Here is a 13,974-nt window from a genome sequence, read left to right as displayed (position 1 = left end):
TAAAGACATAAGTAGGTAGATACACTGATAAATGAAAGCATACTGACACCAACTAGGTTTTGTGCTCATTTTATGGTGTTTGGTATTATGACAGGGTGGGTGGGAATCCTGCCAAGTTTACATTAATCAGTACTGAATTCTACTAGAGGTCATAGAGTCAGCTGGTCATTTGGGAATTCTATGTGGTAATGAATTCTGTGTGATGGCAGGAGATGTATTTCTGTGGCACAAGAAGACCACTGGCACAAAGGTCCAATTACTTAGTTGTTTCCCACATGACCCCTTTATAAAATAATCTCTTCAAAAATCAGAAACATGTTCATACTTTTGTGAAATCCTTCAACATTTCCTGTTTGAGCAGCTAAAATGGCAACTTGTCACATTTGCTCAAGAAATCACCTTAGTTTTAAACTCAGGTTACATGGGTGTAAATGCAGACAGCAAACTGTCCAGAAATCTAGTAGCATGAGTTAGCCCTGTCTAAACATGTCCACTGCCCAAAGCTGGTGAGGATGACATGATGACCAGTGCTCAGAAGCAGGAATCCCACAGTTCTATGTGGCTGCCATATGTTCACAGAAGCAATTTGGTAACTGACAAGCTGAAGCAATGGGATGCAGGGTTAGAATGAGTGACCAAGATTATAGTGGAATGGGGGACAAAGAAACCTGAAGCAAAAGAGTCTTAAGGTTTCCTTATGTGAACCGGACAATGACTCCTGCTTCTCTTGGACCAAGGGGAAATGTTTTTAACAGTTGCATGTGCACCAATCCACCTCTGGATCCTTTACTGACTGAAATTTCCACAATTTTTAGTTAAATGTGCATTGAAATTCATTGTGTATTGACATTTAAATGCCCGTGTGTTAAAATGGCAAAGGTATAAGCATATCATGAATGCATCATCTAACAGCACACAAGTACCATATTAAATTTCAGTCCTTATGCTTACACTGTTCCCTTTTGGCATGTGGGTTAAAATCAGCACCACTTTTCATGTAGAACTTATTATTTTAGTTATAGAATGCAGTACATGACAGAGCAACATTTATTTATACAACATTACAACTCTTCACAATCTTAAAAATGTCTATTAAGGTTCCCTTTTGGAGGAGAGTAAAGCCATGCACAGCAACAAGTTGTTCATAGCCCAATACCCAAAGTCCTGCCATTAACCTTGCTTTCTTCTGCTAAAACCTCTGCAATGACATGATAATATGAGGATGGGTACTAAAACTGCATACAAATTCCAGGCATGTTCTCTGTAAAGTTAAACCAAAAAAAGCAGAAAATGAAACATTGGAGAGTTGTGTGATATCGGTGGGGGATAGGTTTGCCCAGAAACTCTGATCGGAAGGTTATCATTACATTAGTGTAGACTGGAGTTGCATGTCAGGACTGTGTGAATATCATGACGCAGCTGATTCTGTGAGAATTGCCCGGAAAGTTAAACACCCAAAGGCAATTATCTTGCGTCTGGAACCCTTTGAAAAGTCCCCAACTAGAGGGTGGAACTTTCCCAGTCCTTGGACAGGCAATGGCAAGGAAGTTGGGAAAACATAGTGAAAATGATGAAAAAAAATCTGATTCATGATGCAGAGAAAAAGAATTCCGATTTTCCTCTTAAAGTTTAAGCATTGAATTTTGAATCTTGTTAATGATCGGCAACTACCTTGTTTCCATGCATTTGAATTCAATTAATAGCTAATTATCCTTAATGTCTATGCAATTCCCTTCCTTTTTGGAGTAATTAGACAGCTGTCAGGTAAGCCAGTGTGGTTACCTGGTGCCACAAGTCCCCTTTTACTGCTCTGGGCCTTCATCCAGTCCCACCATGTCCAACGTGCACCCTGAACATCTTCTTCCACTTTATCTCCATGTTTGTCAAACCACCATCTTCATTGTGCCATCAGGGCTTCTTTCAGAATAACTCACACACAATCTCAGCCATTCAGGACTTCATTTGGAGCTCATACAGACTTACAAGCTTCTGCTAGGTCACTTTGCATATTGGGATACGCACATAGCTACATAAAATGCTTTCTTAGCTCTCAGTCACATTGCACTCACTTTGAGGTTCACAGCATCTTTAGTTTTCATTACCCTTTAGTACATTTGCATTTCAATGAAAATCTACAGATGGTCAGAATTTGATTTGCAATTACTTTTAGCATAGACAGGAAGGCAGGCAACTTGTCACACTTGGCAGCATTAAATAGACAATGGGTGGACAAGTTGCTGGACTGCACCATGCTATGGCAACGTCACAGCGACAGCAAGCACGCTGCATGTGCTTCCAACAAATGTCCATGTCTGAAAATTATAAGGGACATATCCTTCGTCGGGCAAAAGTGGACTACAATCAGCCAGGGGGTATTTCCACAGTGAGTTAAGGGGCACATCTGATTACAGCTTAAGGGTTTTGCTGTGGTCAGTCAGTTGCTTAGCCCTGCCGATGGGGGATTATGCCAAAGTCAAACCTTCAGGTCAGCTTCAACCAGTCCAGGATCACAGGTCTATCAGTTGGGGAGCAGTGGAGACATCAATTTAGGGGACGGGCTATGCTCAGTCAGCCTTGTTGATCTAGGTCAGACTAGGATCTGGGCCATGGGCAACCTGGGGGTTTGGATAATAATTGTCATGGGGTTTATCAGGGGCAAGGAATCATGTCTAGGAATAGGCTGCATTATGTTGTGATGTTGACAGATGATGGCAGTGAAGAGGGGTAATGCCTATCTTAACAGTGGATTCTGGCACAGCACAGGGTACTGCTGGAAGGGATATTTTCATAAGTCATCATCACTCTGGATTCAAAGGGAGGTCAGGGGTTCACCATAGTGGGCATGGTAATCCAGCAAATTATGGACTGAGAGGAGAATTGGGAATGGTTAAATAAAACAGATGGGAATATGGGGAGACTGAAAGCTGTTGAGGTTGACAGGGAGAGCAATATGAAATGGGCCATGAAAGGAGTTGTGGTGGGGCAGGGATTGTAACTTGATTGTCAGGTGGAGCTGCAACTCACCCACAGAGAGCAAAATGGGATAACAAATCATCTTCCATCAAACATCAACTGCTCAATGCTCACTCTTGATCTTCTCGAAAATGACACTTTGCCAAAACAATAGTAAAATTAATCTGAGAATTAAAGACTTTGGAGGGTTCCAATTCACTTACTTGATTAGTTAGCCAGGGAAATTTAGTGGAAGTTAAACCTGCTTAAACTCCTAGTTAACTATAAAATAGCACCTTCCCTGATTGACACTGAACCCAGTAACAACTACCCTTCATGGCGCCAATGCCCCATCAACACTCCTGACTTGATTGCCCGCAAACTCTGACCCAATCACATCCACCCTAACAGATCCCAACTGCCCTCCCAAACCCTCTGACCTACCCTAAGACCTCACTCACTTACCTACTACATTTTTCCCCCACTTGCCTAGCACATGCACCCCCTTCCCAGCTGGCATCCAAAGGCAACAATAACCCAGTTTCACTTGGCACTCTAACTTAACTCCTCACTTACTTATGTCCCTAGTTCCCTCATGCACTTGGTGGCTAAACCTTCGCCCAACTCAGTGAGCTTCTCTGCTTTGCCCAGGTAAATGCCAACATCTTCTCTCTGCTACCTCACACTCAACTTTATCCCCATTCCTGCACCCACTTCTCTCCAAGAGTCATGTTCTACCACTTCCACGTTGCCTGTAACATCTTCCCTTGCTCAATCCCACCCACCCCCAACTTTCCCCCACAGTACTAACCCTGCATGCCCCTTGCACTGCCTACTCACTCAGTTAGGATACCGTACCATCTTTACCCCATTTGCACTATTAGGTGTGCCATCCACTGTCATAGACATAGACATTGACATGGACATAGACATGGATATAGACATAGACATAGAGTCATACAGCATGAAAACAGACCCTTCGGTCCAACTCATACATGCCAACCAAGTTTCCCAAACTGAATTAGTCCCATTTGCCTGCATTTGGCCCATATCTCTTGAAACCATTCCTGTTCAAGTACCTGTCCAAATGTCTTTTAAATATAACTGTACCTGCATCTACCACTTCTTCTGGCAGTCCGTTCCACATAAAGGCAGCACTCTCTGAGTGAAAAAAAATGCCCCTCAGGTCCCTTTTAAATCTTTCTCCCCTCATCTTAAACCTATGCCCTCTAGTTTTGAACTCCCCTACCCTGGGAAAAAGACATTTGCTATTCACCTTATCTATGACCACCCCCCCCCTCAATGATTTAACTGTCATCTCACTCAATCCCATCGTTTCACTCATTCTAGGAATAACCAGCCCATAATAAGGCAGAAAGAGCCAGGATGGGGTGTGTGGTGTCTGTCTATGAGAAGAGGATCCTGACACTGGCTGGAGAGGACCATGCTGAAAACTCCATGTCCTGGAGCAGCAATGTACCTTGCAGTGCAGTTGTCAAATGGATTCTTTTCTCAATGTAGTTTTCACCTGGCATACTAACAACCCTTGACAGCAGCATTCCCTCTCTCTTTACATTCTTGCAGTTACCAGCAGCAGGTCCACACATCAAGTAGGCAAGAGGGTGGCACCACACACATCCCCTCCAGCATGTCTGAGAAACAGAGTATGGCTGCCTCAGAAGAAGCACAGGCAAAACTGTTAACTACAAGCCTGCCAACTCACATATTGGCACTTTGGTGGCCATTTTATCTGGATTGTAGCTGAGAGCCCATGCTGATGAATACTTCACTGCCAGGTCTCCACAGCTGGCTGAGAAAGTAATGTCCCAGGTTGCTGGCACTTGGCAAACTGTTGGTGACTGGGCACCTATTGGGGAGGTGATGGCCTGGTGGTATTATTGCTGGACCAGAGACCCAGGTATTGTTCTAGGAACCCAGGTTTGTATCTGCCGTGGCAGATGGTGGAATTTGAATTTAATTAAATTGTGGAATTAAGAGTTTGATGATGACTATGAAAACATTGTCAATTGTTGGAAAAACCCATCTGATTCACTAATGTCCTTTAAGAAAGGAAACTGCCACCCTTACCAGGCCTGGCCAACATGTGACCCCAGACCCAGAGCAATGTGGTTCACTCTTTACTGTCCTCTAAGCAACTAGGGATAGGCAATAAATGCTGCCTAGCTAGTGACACCCATATCCCATGAATGAATAAAAAGATATTCTGCTCAACCCCAGGTTGGAGGACACCCATGGTGTTGGCAATCAGGGGCTTCATATAAATGCACAAACAAACATAGGCATATCGGGCAGGTTTGAAGGGGGCACTGGCTGCCATTGTGCAATGGCCACAGGATTATAGCAATGCCCTGGGGAACCCCTGCAGCCTCAGGCATGCGAGCAACAGGCTAAGTCTATGGACAGGTTGGCCATGAAGAGCCAGGTCCTGCAGTCTCATGGTCTGCGACATGTGTGGACAGACTTGAACTCCATTGCTTTAGCCATTGAACCCAGCATCAATAGCAAGGCGACAGAGGGAGCGGAGATCTTGACCTCACTCCTGGTGCCCCTTCCACACAAGGAGACAGGTCAGTGCCAGTATGAACCCAGTTGGAGGAGGAACCACATGTAAGTCCCTGAAAGTCTCCACTCAGTAGGGTTCTGGGCATTCCACCTGTATCCTGCTGACTCAGACACTCTACCCTGTGGGTGTTCTAGCTGAGGAGGATACATCTACCTCTTTGCTGGACACTCTTAGCATATCTGGCCCTTCTAGGCACAAATACCCCTAGGCTTGCCCAATTAAAATTCCAAAGCCAATGGGCACACTCCACTCCAGCTGCATATCCTGCTGTGAAATATAGTTGGAGTGGAAGAAAGAAGAAAATCTTTTGAGGGCACTGTCTGGAGATAAGTTGACAATTCTGTAAATATATGTTCGTGTTTCACTACCTTCTATTTGTGACTCTCTGTGTAGCTGCGGCAGCAAGCTTGAAGATAATGATGACACCCATCCTTATTCCATTGAGGATGTTCCATGGGCTAAGGTGTGAAGTGAGCAGCTGCTACACCACATGCAGGCAATGGATGAGTCGGAGGTGACTGTGACTTTGACAACCAGGTTCGATGTGTCCAAGTGCACAGACATTGCATCACAGACATTATGAGGCTTAGCCTTCAGCCTGTATGAAACAGTCAGGATTGCTGGGGTCAAGGATTTGGACTGCACACTGCAAGCTAATGCCTAAGGGTCACAAGGAATGCTGAGCTCGCAACTGTGTTTCACCTTCATTGTACGGGGAGGAGGAACTCTACTAGTGCTTCCCTTTGAAGGGCCCCACAAAGCTATAACTTGCAGACTTCTCCGTCAAAGATGACAACACTTACTCCACCCACTCTGGGTGTGACTGCAGCTATTTTCATTTCTAGTACATGCTCCTTGGACTGAGTTCCAGATTCCATTTTCCACGCAGGCGAACTCCAAACATCAACATTTCTTTCCTCCTAACCCTGCCCACCAGCCCCATTGGCGTCACACCTCCTCAAATTTCTACCTAATCTGGTTATCCAAGTCTGCATCTGCTCACCTTTCTTCCTGCATCAAGCATATAAGGTGAATATGCTAAGGCTTGTAGTTCACGATCCCCCCACTAAGAACTGCTCACTGTTGACAACCTTCCCACTGCCCATAATTCCTTACCCTCCCATGCTCTGTCATCTGTCCCCTTATATGTTACCTTACAAATGATTGTAATGCATCCCAGAATTCTGCCCATCATAAGTTCTCCAACAGTACTAGCTCCTGGCAACCCACTCCCTGACTGAAGCTTAGTGATGGAACATCCAGACTGACAATGGTTTACTTCTTGACCAAATTAGCCAGACAGGGAATAAAGGGATACAGATGCTGTAAGAGAAGACAGCTTTAGTATGAAAGGACAAAATGTGTCAGCACAGGCTTGGAGGGACGAAGAGCCTGTTCCTATGCTGTATCGTTCTTTGTTCTTAGTCCTGAAGGATGAGTGACAAGACCCTTGACTGAGAACTGTAACTCCCTGGATTAGCTGCCCTGGACATACAGGGCTGACTGTGACCCACTCGTCAAACTGTAGAGGTACACACCCCCTGAGCCTGACTGCCTCAACTGACTCACTGAGCCCAAGCCCTGGGATTGATGTTAAAGACTGCTCTTGACTTACTATGTCAGGACCTTTGAGCGAAGAGTGTCTCTTGGACATCAGTGAGGACTATTCCCTAAGACTTTGAGTCATAACTGTTTGTTTGAAGCACATCTTGTATGTGTTTGCCATGTACATAGCTGGCATATATTGCCAGTGTGAGATTGATGTAGCAATATGCTGTACAGCAACATATCCATTCCATTGACTGCTGTATCTCAACGAACTATCTTTGTTTCAGCACTTAACAGCACAGCAATACAGCAGTACTATGAGCCTTAAGCTCTGGCTGAGGGGGCAAAGCATAAAAAGGCAAGGCAAAGCAAGGCAAGGCAGGGAATGCTGCATGCCAGAAAAGTAAGTAAGTGGGTGCTAAGAAAGCAATCGAGTAATCCTGAGATGCAGCCAGGTCCAGTCCATGAGCAGGGTGCCTGTCCAAGTGATCAAAAGTGTTCTAGCATCAACATTGAAATGAAAGTGCATTCCAAAGCATAGCAGTGCAGAAGTGTACTGTAAGGGCGGCACAGTGGCTCAGTTGTTAGCACTGTTGCCTCACAGCACCAGGGACCTGGGTTCAATTCCACCCTCGGGCGACTGTCTGTTTGGAGTTTGCACATTCTACCTGTGTCTGCATGGGTTTCCTCCGGGTACTCCGGTTTCCTCCCACAGTCCAAAGATGTACTGAATGGCCTGGACAGAGTGGATGTTGGGAAGATGCTTCCATTGGTAGGAGAGACTAAGACCTGAGGGCACAGCCTTAGAGTAAAGGGAAGGCCTTTTACAATGGAGATAAGGACAAACTTCTTCAGCCAGAGAGTGGTGAATCTATGGAATTCACTGCCACAGAAGGCTGTGGAGGCCAGGTTATTGAGTACATTTAAGACTGAGATAGATAGATTCTTGATTATCAAGGGGATCAAGGGTTACGGGGAGAAAGCGGGAGAATGGGGTTGAGGAAATTATCAGCCATGATTGAATGGCAGAGCAGACTCGATGGGCCAAATGGCCTAATTTCTGCTCCCATGTCTTATGGTCTATGTGCAGGTTAGGTGGATTGGCCGTGCTAAATTGCCCGTAGTGTTCAGGGCTGTGTAGCTTAGGTGGGTTATAAGGGTCGGTGTGGACTTGTTGGGCCTAAGGGCCTGTTTCTACACTGTAGGGATTCTATGTCTAAAAAAAAGTGTATCAGTGATGTGCCATGATGTCGTGGAGAGGCTGGTACAGGATTCCAGTGTCCATGGACATGTGCTGCATGCATATGGTTCCGATGGAATTTGCCTTGAAATATTGGTGCCAGTTATCCCATGACAGCTATCTGGAAGAGCAAGTGGCAAGCTGGGGTCACCAGGTCACCACTCTGACTTCCCTGTTGGGAATTCTTGGTGTCTAGTTTCTATCCATTCTGCAGTTCATGAGATATGGTGTTAATGAGAGTGATAATGAGCAATAATCATCAATAATAGGCCTCCGCCGCTCCCAAGCAAGAATCTTGTCTTGACATCCAGAACTGTATCGAAAAATGAGAACAGTTGCTCCTGATGTCAGGAAAGACCTTGCTTGACTTTTCATGAGATTCTCCCCAATTTCTCACCATAGCCCACATTGTTTGGGACTGGTAAGATTCCACCCCACAGTAAGTTTTTAGGGAAATCTAGTCAGCTTGGAAAAGGGGAAGCACTAGATGTAAAGTATAGAGATAGTAGGAACTGCAGAAGGGTCTAGGCCCGAAACGTCAGCCTTCCTGCTCCTCTGATGCTGCTTGGCCTGCTGTGTTCATCCAGCTCTACACCTTGTTATCTCAGATGTAAAGTATACTTGGATTTCTGAAAGGGTTATGATAAGATGACATACGAAAGGCTAATATGTCAGATATGGACTTGTGGTGTTGCCGGAAATAAATAGCATGGATAGATGAATGAGTAAAGGTTAGGGATCAAAGATTAAAGATAAATGAGCATTTTAAGTTCCCAGGTAGTGACTAATGGAGTGCTGCAAGGAAGTTTATATTAATGATTTAGACAGACAAAGAGTAATGCATCTAAATTGCTCGATCATATTGAATGGTGGGGAGGCCATATGGTCTACTTCAACTCCTATTTGTTATATTTCTTTCTGAGAATCTGATAAGTGCCCTTCATGCTTTTCTAACTTGTAAAACTAACCCTATTACCTTTAAGAGATATTGTACATCATTCAATAATCCTACTTTTTAGATGTCACATTGTAAAGTTGTGCATTTGCATCTTTGCCTAAATGCTGTAGCGCCAATTCACCAAACCTTGTACCCTTTTAATACAGATCCCTATGGGGCATTGAATTACTGAGTTAATCAAAGTTTTTTTATAAACATAAAAATGTATTGTTAACCCTTGTGCAGGCTGAAGGAACCAGAAGCATAGAATAGTTTAGTTCAAGTTGAATCAAGGAAATTATAACCTATGGGATAATGTACAGTTTTTGCACTTACTGCCAATTTCAGCAGGGCAGAGACCTTCACACCTTATTTAATTGATCCAACAACCTGCTATCTCCAAGTGGGCATCCTGATACAGTTGACCAGATCCAGAATATCTGAATGAGAAGTCTTGGACGGACCAGTTTACGTCCAAATATACAAACTAGGAGCATAAGTTGTTGGTGGCATAGTGGTAATGTTGCTGGACTAGTAATCTAGAACCATGGCCAATATGCTTGTGATATGGGTTTGTAACTTACCATGACAAATGGTGAAATTTGAATTCAATAAAAATCTGGAATTAAATAGGGCCATACATCATGGAAACAGACATACTGACCAAGTTTCCCAAACTAAATTAGTCCCACTTGCCTATGTTTGGCCCATATCACTTTAAACCTTTCCCATTCATGTAGTTATCCAAATGTCTTTTAAATGTTATGACTGTTTTTGCATCTACCACTTCCTATGGTATGCTAGCCTAATTGTGACCATGTAATCACAATGAATTGATATCAAAAACCGATTCAACCCACTAGTACAAAAACAAAGCTGCTGGAAAAGTTCAGCAGGTCTGGCAACATCTGTGGAGGAGAAAACAGAGTTAACGTTTCGCGTCCGGTGACCCTTCCTCAGAACTCAAGAACTTTTTTTTCAATCCACTAGTATCCTTTGGGGAAGGAAATCTGACATTTTTCACTACATGTGACTCCAGACCTTCAACAATGTGCTTTTATGTGTGTGATAGGTTGAGATGGCAACATGTCAATATTGATTTCAGCAACTCAATATTGTTTGGCATGAATTGCTACCTACTGCAGTTAGCCCACTGATTTTTTAAAATTCTGTTTATTATTTATTTCATGGTATGTGGATGTTGCTGGTTAGGCCAGTAATAAATGCTCATCTTTAATTGCACTTAAATAGGTGGCAATTTAGTCGAGCTGTTTTCTTGGATTGCGAGGAGTGTGGGGTTGATATTCCCACAGTGCTAGTAGAAGGTCCAGGATTTTGAAAGAATGGTCATATAGCTCCAAGTCAGGACAGTGTGTGGATTGGAGGGGAATTTGCAGATGGGGGTATTCCCATTCATCTACTGCCCCTGTTCATCCAGGTGGTAGGAGTTGTGGATTTGAAAGTCGCTTTTGGAGGAGCCTTGGTGAGATTTGTAGATTGTACTGCACACCAGTGGTGAAAGGACTGAATGTTGAAGGTAATGGAAGGGGTGTCAGTCAAGTGAATTCCTTTATTCTGTGTTGTAGTGAGAATTGTTGGAGCTGCACCCATTCAGCTGAGAGTATTCCATCATGCTCTTGACCTGCACCTCGTAGATGGTAGATTTAGTGGGAATCAGGAAGTAAGCTTGCCACCACAGAATTCCCAACCACTGACATGCTGTTGGAGCCACAGTATTTATAGGCTGATCTAGTTCAGTTTCGGGTGACTTGTCAGTTACTTTGTTCTCTGAATGTGAGGAAAATTACGTACAATCACCACTACGGATAACACGTATAAATTTTTAAAACTTAGTCCATGTACGTGGGGTGCAGAGTAATTGACACAAGTTGTTAGTGAACCTGACAAAACAGCAGTGCTACTTTCCCAATATGGGCAGTTACCCATAAGCATGGATGGTTTAAGTGGTGGAGACTTGACCAAAATTTCCCTTACTTTTGATATCTCAAACATTTAACATGTTATTCCTGCTTTTTCTTTAATTAGACAAAATAATGTCTTCAATGGGACTATTGTTATGGTCAATGTTTTATCTTGATGAGTTTCAAGATTTTGGATATGATAATTATTTCCAAATAATTCTGTCCATTTTCAAAGACTAAGGGCATTTTAGCTCTTCAAAAGTAATTTTAATTTAATCCTTTTCCTGGTGATAGTAAATTGGACTCTCAAATGAGATACTATTTAATATTATTCATTACGGTATTTAAATTTGAAAACATACTACTGTTCCACGAACATCCAATTTCATAGACCAAACCGTGATCAAGATCATTGTCTTATATTATGTAAACTACTTAGAAAGTGTTTTCCTTATCTACTTAATTAGATAATCATACAGTGTTACCCATCACCCACCTTGTTTAGGAATCTAGCTCCATCAAACTACACATGCATGTCTCCATTGCTACCTAAGTATATCCAGCAATGTCAACACTATCAAGTCCAAGGTTCAACAAGTTTTGGTTTCCTCCTTTTGTCATTCTCAATTGTTACATTAGCCAGAGGAACAAGCTTATTCTTCATTTGAAGGATGAATCTACTCAAAGTTTCAAGCTATCATATGCTTCCAATTTACCCAATTATCTGGGAAAATGAAATCATCCTTTGGGACACATGGATCAGGCATCCATTTATGGGAATAGTCCAGGATGCCAACAATTTCTGCCTCAAAAATACTTTTATAAAAGAACTGCTCGATATATTAGAATTGGTGGTCACAAAAACTGGAGTTAGATAATTCTTATTGCTCTGGTGGATCCTGATTAGGCTCATATCTATGCCAAGAGAGCTGCTGTAGATTGTGGAGAGGAAGAGGCCAGAGGCCGCAGAGTGGGGCTAGAAGCTTGTGGGGTGGCATTGTGAATAGAAGAGCCCCTCACTGCAATCAATTGCACTCTGTGAGCACAGTTGCAGATGTAAATGCCATCCTTAAAACCAAAGTAACACATACAAACATTACCATGGAAATATTGAGCAGAAATTCACAATTCTCTCATCACTACCCAATATAAATATAACCAACTGCATTTATTCAATGGCCTGTGTCATTTTTTTGTGAAAATGAAATTCACGAGTATGCAGATTGGCAAGGAATTGGTGTAATTGCTCCTCATCCATATTGCCAACCTCACTGGTGATGGTCACCCTTAATCAGTTCAATGGGAATGGAAGATCCTGCTGACATTCTATAGTGAGATTATTACTCAAAACCAGGAAAGGTTTGTGATTTTCTTGAGGGAATTAATGTGAAGAGCATTAAAACTATTAAGAAAAGATTGAGTCACATCCTAACCTGATTGTCCATTTATCATTAACGAGTAGTGTATCAAGGGCTGGAATGCAGTTCATTTGATCTCCTGTGAAAGGGTATTGAAAAGTTGGCTCTCGCCATCTTTCTGTTGTGTAAAACTCTACAATGCAGAACTCCACAATGCATAATCTTACTTTACATTCAGTTATATACTCTTCAGTGGTTGCCGAAAGTAGTACGACAGTTCTGAGTTCAGGAACTATCATGTTCCATGCGGCGTTCAATCTTTGCCTAATTGTACTTATCCTTATAATCTTCAACTGTGTGTTGACAATTTAATTAAAATGGATCTAATAAAATAAAGGCTCAGAAACTTCAAGGTGACCTTACTGCAGTGACTTCTGCCACAAATAAGAAAGCTGTCCTCAAAATGATTTGGGTTTGAAGCATAAATTTTGGCAGGTATGCCTCTCCAGTTATGATATTTTTTGCAGGAAAAAAAATAGCTATGGGACCCTGCAGTTTCAAAAATAAGTACTCCACAAATCCCAGAGATTTACAGCAACAATAAACTTCTGGCTATTGATGCTGTAGACTGAGTATATGAATCTTTCTGTTTGTGGACAGAGTTTTATGGGACCGTGCAAGACACATCTGTAGAAGAGCCAATGTATTTGACATTTACTTTGACAAATATTTCTAAAATGTGTTGCAGACAATATGCTCTATGTGTCCTAATGGCCACATATAAACTTGCCTGTTGCAGCAATGGAAAATCCACATGAGGGGTAGAGATTTCTTTGGGCATTTGTAAGCAATTCCTTTGTACTCACAATTTTGAATTGGCCAGCAAAAGTGAACAGAAGAAATCATTTCCTATGCTTAAAGAAAAAAATCCATTAATTTTCAGATTACCATTTCCAGGAAACTAATTGTCTTCCTGGGTCAATTGGTTTTGTGAGTGTTCAACTTACACATGATGGGGCAGATTGAGGCACTATTATGAAAGCAATAAATGTTCTCAATTAGCAGAAAAACTCTTAAAATTGGAAATAAATTAAAATACTCACTCATTCCTTCCATTTACTTTCTCTTAATCTTAAATTTATTACCCAAATTGCATCTTTTAATTTTTTTTGTCTCATGACTTCAACTGCCATTTTTAGAGAGCTGGAAGAGGTATTACGTTGGTAACATTTACTTTATGATTAGCCAAACTTGCCTCCAAATGTGTTCATTTGAAAGCCTTTGAAAGCCTAGGCACTGGCATGACTGTAGAGTGACATGATCTCTCTTGCATGAAAAAAAGACAGAAATTTGTGGCCAATGAACAGTGTCTGCCATTGTTTACTCTTGTCTACATTAGTATAATTACAAGAGATAACACAATGTGGAGCTGG

Source organism: Rhincodon typus, chromosome 1 (genome assembly GCF_021869965.1).
Source record: "Rhincodon typus isolate 14 chromosome 1, sRhiTyp1.1, whole genome shotgun sequence".
Lineage (NCBI taxonomy): Eukaryota > Metazoa > Chordata > Chondrichthyes > Orectolobiformes > Rhincodontidae > Rhincodon > Rhincodon typus.
Note: the sequence above shows the minus strand (reverse complement) of the source record.